Source organism: Capricornis sumatraensis, chromosome 5 (assembly GCF_032405125.1).
Source record: "Capricornis sumatraensis isolate serow.1 chromosome 5, serow.2, whole genome shotgun sequence".
In the NCBI taxonomy this organism is placed as follows: Eukaryota; Metazoa; Chordata; class Mammalia; order Artiodactyla; family Bovidae; genus Capricornis; species Capricornis sumatraensis.
The window spans coordinates 31,485,153-31,491,400 of NC_091073.1; the positions used below are offsets into that span (position 1 = coordinate 31,485,153).

General features: G+C 36.4%; 1 non-coding gene across 1 annotated transcript; it reads right to left on the reverse strand.

Annotated features, from left to right (window-relative positions):
- Nucleotides 1-4,664: 4,664 nt before the first annotated feature.
- On the reverse strand, nt 4,665-4,785 carry LOC138080497 (U6atac minor spliceosomal RNA). Its single transcript, XR_011144961.1, has one exon. It is a non-coding gene; the product is annotated as a U6atac minor spliceosomal RNA (small nuclear RNA).
- Between the last annotated feature and the right edge of the window lie 1,463 nt (nt 4,786-6,248).

Sequence of the window (6,248 nt, forward strand, 5' to 3'; positions counted from 1 at the left end):
GGTGTTCATTGGAAGGACTGACGCTGAAGTTGAAACTCCAAAACTTTGGCCACCTGATGTGAAGAGCTGACTCATTTGAAAAGACCCTGATGCTGGGAAAGATTGGCGGCAAGAGGAGAAGGGGACGACAGAGGATGAGATGGTTGGATGGCATCAGTGACTCAGTGGACATGAGTTTGGGTAAACTTGGAGTTCGTGATGGACAGGGAGGCCTGGCGTGCTGTGGTTCATGGGGGTCTCAAAGAGTCAGACTTGACTGAATGATTGAACTGAACTGAACTGCTTTCCAATGCTGTATTGGTTTTTACTGTACAACAAGGCCAATCTTTCATTATATATATATATATATACACACACACACACACACACACACACACACACACACACATGTATCTCCCCTCCCTCTTGATCCTCCCACTCTCCTCTCATCCCATCTGTCTAAGTTGTCACTGAGGACCAGGCTGGGCACCCTTTTTAAACAGCAGCTTCCCACTAGTTACCTATTTCACACATGATAGTGTATATATGTCAGTGGGAGTTTCTCAATTCATCTTACTCTCTCCTTCCCCTGCTGTTTCCACAAGTCCATTCTCTACACCTGCGCCTCCAATTCTTCCCTATAAATAGGTTCTTCTATAATATTTTTTCTGGATTCCTAATACGTATGTTAATATACTATATATATTTTTATCCTTCTGACTTACTTCACTCTGTATAACAGGCTCTAGTCACTGTAGCAGACTGAAATTCATTCCCATTATGGCTGAGTAATATTCCATTGTATGTATGTATCACATCTTCTTTATCCATTCATCTGTTGTTGGGCATTTAGGTTGCTTCCATGTCCTTGCTATTGTCAGTAGTGCTGCAGTGAATATTGGGATGCATTTATCTTTTCGAATTGTAGTTTTCTCAGAGTATATGCCAAGTAGTGGGTGTACTGGGTCATATGGTAGTTTTATTCCTAGTTTTTAAGACATCTCCATATTGTTCTCCATAGTGGCTATATCAATTTACATTCCCACAAACAGTGCAGGAGGGTTTTCTCTTTTCTCCACATCCTCTCCAGCATTTATTGTCTGTAGATGTTTTTGATGATGGCCATTCTGAGTGATGTGAGATGATACATCATTGTATTTTTGATTTGCATTTCTCTAGTAATGAGCGATGTTGAGCATTTTTTCATATGTTTATTGGCTATCTATATGTCTTCTTTGGAGAAATGTTTGTTTAGGTCTTCCACACACTTTTTAATTGAGTTTTGTTTTTCTGATATTGAGCTATTTGAGCTGCTTGTATATTTTGGAGATTAATCCTTTATCAGTTGCTTTAAAACACATGGGCTGTAGTATTTTGGTATAGCAGCTTGAGCAGACTAAGATAGGTTTTTACTAAATTTCTTACTAACTCCTAGGATTATGATCTATAATTTGTATTTTTGTTTAGGATCCCTATATTTAATGTACTACTTGGTACCTAGGACTGAATAAATCACTGTTGAATACAACTTAGCTATAAAATGATAAATTAGTCCTCATGTTCTTATCATCATTTACAACCTCTTTTGATCACTTTCCCCACCACACATACACAAAAAACCATGATGGTTTGGACAAATAGGGTAAAGTAAAAACTTACAACTTGATCAAAAGGCTTATAGGAAAAACTGTGTTATAGTGTCCACTGTGAGATTGGGTATGAAATGGAAGGAATTTAAATTCTGCCTCTGGTTTTTATTAGCTGTGTGGGTGAAAAGGTGTTACCTAATTTAACCTGCTTAGTTTATTTACCAAATAATCTTTACAAACCTTTTTGAGCATTAAATGAAGTCATGTAATAAAGAAATGTGAAGGTTTTCTGAGTAGTTTTATCATCCAGTGCTATTATTGAAATATGTTTACACTCTCAATTCCTAAAAGAATGATTTTAGACTAACATAGAGAACTCTCTTTTGACTATCTTTCTTTGTTCCAAATGTATTTCCTTGTGGCAGGAAGTGATAAAAACACATGGCACAGACAACTAGTGGCTGAAGAGGAAATTAATGGTGGTTGTTTTCCCTCCAGGATTAGTAGTTCAAAAATTAAAAATAAAAATATGTCTTGCCAAGTTTGGAAAATACACAGATTGCTTTGATTATAGGATTAGAATGGACCTAATTTTTTGACATTAGTATTTCTCTGATATTTATCAATCGAAGTGCTTTTTAAATTTAAGACTTGGATCCTTTACATTTTATTTTATAAACTAAAAATGTATAATATAAACTAAAATCTTATTTTTATAATTTATTATCAGATAATATTTTAGGTGGATTTTAAGCTATGATGATAGATATAAACAAGGCTTTTCCCCAGCTATATACTGAAAAGGCTCCAATTGTGATTGAGAAGATTATTTTACTCAAAGCAAGCTCATTTTTCACCAGAGATTCCTGCACACCCACTAGTTTGGGACATTACTAACGATGGTGGAGAGGTGGTGGGATGAGATGGGGGTGCTGTGGAAGAAGGCAGCCGTTTAAGAAAATCTGCAAAAGTGACAATAGATGCTATTATAGAAAGTCAAAATATTCTTATTTGAGGGAACAAACTCTATAATTTGGAAGGGAGAATGCAACTACTTTGAAATATATTTTATGTAATTAAAATCAAAATCTATGTGGTTTGCTTCCACTCCATAAGTATTGTTTTGGCTTTTGGCTGCTTACTTGTTGCCTGATGGCTTACAAAGATTCAAATGTACTTCTTTATGAGTAAAAGGGAATTCCTTGGGTAGATGTTTAAGTTTTTATTGCAGAATCCCTGTTGCTTGCTTCTGCTATTAGGCTTGGTAATATTCATGCACCCTGAAAAAAATCACTTTTAAATCTTTTTTGAGTGGAAAGGATCGTGAGTGTTTAGTGTGAAGAAGAAGGGAAGGCAAAGATTTGTAGGGATTATATCATTTCACTCAGGAATTGGCTTTGGAAAGTTCATTGAGGAACTAGCATTTGGGAGTGGTAGATATTTTCTAATTGCTTCTAAGTAAAAATCATCGGTTTTAATTTAATGAGCTGGAAAGAAATCATCTAGTCCAGTGTTTCACAAACGGCATGTCATGAACTATTAGTGTGCCATGAGATCTACTGAGTGGTTGCAGTTAAACAATTAAATAGAATAAAACACACTACACCATACCAGAGTGCATCCACAATGGAAGATTTAAGGGTTAATTTCTATATGTGTATAAACAAGCACATTTCTGTAAATGTATAAATATACTGTATTTAATATGAAATGTCTTTTTCAGTATGAGTAGCACTTGTAGAAGCTTGCAAGCAATTGATTGAGTCTTCCCATTTTTCACATGAGGAAATTGAAAGAGCTGACTCCCAGTTTTTCTGAGGGGGTCTTCTTGAGGTGGCTTATCTATCAATAGGTCTCTCTCTCATTATTAGAATTTGTTCTGATCACCTATGCATCTTTACATTCCCTGCCTTATAATTGAAAATTTCTGTAGTTTTGTTAAAAGGAGTTATGTCAAAGATGCTGATTCTGGGGAGATGAGTCTTCACTGAGTCTCTGAGCAGCTTGCTGTGGGGTGCTGGTACTTGTGATACCCAGTGGAAAAAAACAGAGCCTTTCTCCATTGATAAGGCCAGTTATTTTTTATAGGTTCAATCAGGTAGAAAGTTGGAATGATGACCTGATAGATTTCATCAGTAGATGCAGGTAATCTAACACTTGTTTCAGTTCAGTTCCACAAATATATATTGAATTCTTGCTTTGTGGCAGGTATTTTGCCAGCCACTTACCTTCTCCTCTGTGAAAAATAAATATTCAAACAAATTGATCCCTCACTTTGTTTGTGGGATATCCTTTTGAATTTACCAAATATGAGATATTTTGAGATTGTTTGCCAAAGATAATAGAGATATAGGTCCATGTTTTATAACACAATATGCCACTTTGGAACTCTGGTATGCTTTATCTGGAAGTGTTCTGGCATCTTGAACTCAACCTTTCAATCATTAGAAAGTCATACAGTGATCAAGTTCATGTAGAATTTTTTTTTTCTGTCTTACTTTCATAACACATTGATTTTTATTGAACTTTCTCCCTGTTGCTATTTACAAAGTGTCAGTTCTACACTAAGAGCTGATGGAGGTTTTTAAAAAAATTTTCTCTGACAATCGGACAATCAAGGCAGCAGAACCAAGGGGGACCCCTGTCTGGATGCCATGTGGAATTTTGTCCTTCCCATGCTGTTGCTGTTTTTTTGTTTGCCTTTCTGTGTGGCAGTTCCTGAAGGTAGTGTTCTGTTTTCTGTCTTTCCTTCTTTCGTTCTTAAAATGGTTGTGCAAAGTGAATTACTTGGTTTAGTTTGGTTATTAGTTGATTATTGGCCACACAAGTCATTTCCTGAGGCAGTTATGCATCAGGGAGCAGTGCCCGGTTGTCAGTACAAAGCAGGATACCCATTAGGTTCAGGGCAGTGGAGAGAGATGGATGGATCACCAGAGCCTGATCTTGTCGGAGCCTGATCTGATCTTTTGGAAAGAGAAGAGTACTTCTTTTGTTTTTCAAATTCTCAGTCTTTAAAGTCTCTACCAATGTGAGAGACAGAGCAGCTATCACCAATATCCATCTTCAGAACTTTTCCATCACCCTAAAGTAAAAAGAAAAAACCCATGGTTATATGCCATGAAGTGGGTAGCTGTAATTAACCATGTATGTGTTGTGCAGGTTTGAGGACCTTTCATCCCCAAGACAGTTGTTGAGTTTTCCTTCTTTCATACAACACTAGAAAAACTTCTTGAATGATATCATCACCTAGTTGTTTTCTAGATCCAGAGCTTCCTTGATTATTGCTACTTCACTTAAGAGGTATATTCCTATATTAACAGGCAGAAGTCTTTTCTCATATGACCACCTTACTGAGTAAGTTCTATTTTGTTGTCTTTTAGTTCTTCCACTTTCTATTTAATCTACTGGTGTTTGATGTTTTTCTTGCCTGCCAATGTGGTATTTCCAGCTGTGCATGGAAATTAATTTTCTGTTTGAATAGACAATTCCAGGAAACTATCTATTAAGGTTATAGGAGGCAAAGAGAATGCTGTTTTACAACTTTTTTTTTTCTGGTATTCTTGGCATTGTAAGGGGAGGGAAAAGGTAAAAGTTCATGATTGGCAGGTTATTTTTTTTTTCTTTTAACTAATATTATTTAATAAAAGAAACTTTGCCACTGATTGCAAAAGTGATCGATGATAGAATGTGTGTGGCACTGAAAAGATATCCTCCGTTTAAGAAAACTGTTCTAAATGGATCTTCCATGCACTCTGAAACCTTTTTTGGATGAGAGATCCTTTTGTATATCTGACTGGTTCTTTCTGTGGAATCTCAAAATCTAAGATCCATAGAATCTTATCTAAAATCGTAGGGGCCAGGTGTATTTTGGAACTGAGAATTTATAAGATTTAAAAATAGTATAGTATGGAGCATATATTCAATGTTGCATGTCATGTCACCTTCAAGGGGATCTGGGATACTTCCCAGTAATAAAAACAATATTTCTGCGGTGAAATTCATAGATATTAATGCTAAATGAGATAAAGACAGTAAACAACTGTACGTCTTTCTAGGCCAGTTGTTGTTGCTAGATGCATTTAGATTTATTGCCAAGTAAATTACAGAAAACCTTTGTTTGTTAGGATCATGGATAAAGAGCAAAACAGAACCTCCCCTGTACTTTATGGGCTTCGGCTCCCTTGGTTAGAAGTGACTTGGCTCCGTCTTCAGCCGTGCCTGGTTTTCCTTGGCCCCACTCAAGCTGTGGGCTTAGCATTCTCAGTGTTATAGACATTTTTGCTTCTGAGGCTCCACCTTATATTCAGTTATTCTTCTACTGATATTAATCTCTTGTTTTTCAGCCATACTTTGCTTATGTTCTGATTCTTTATAGTAGTATATTTGCCATTTTTGTAAATTTCTCATTATATATATATGTTGGTAATATTTCATTTTGTATATATATAATATAATATATATATATATATGTGTGTGTGTATGTATGTGCATATATATAGGGCTTCCCAGGTGGCTCAGTGGTAAAGAATATGCCCACCAGTGCAGGCGATGTGTGTTTGTTCCCTGCATCAGGAAGATCCCCTGGAGGAAGAAATGGCAACCCATTCTAGTACTCTTGCCTAGGAAATCCCGTGGACAGAGGAGCTGGTGGGCTACAGTCCATGGGGTCACAAAGAGTTG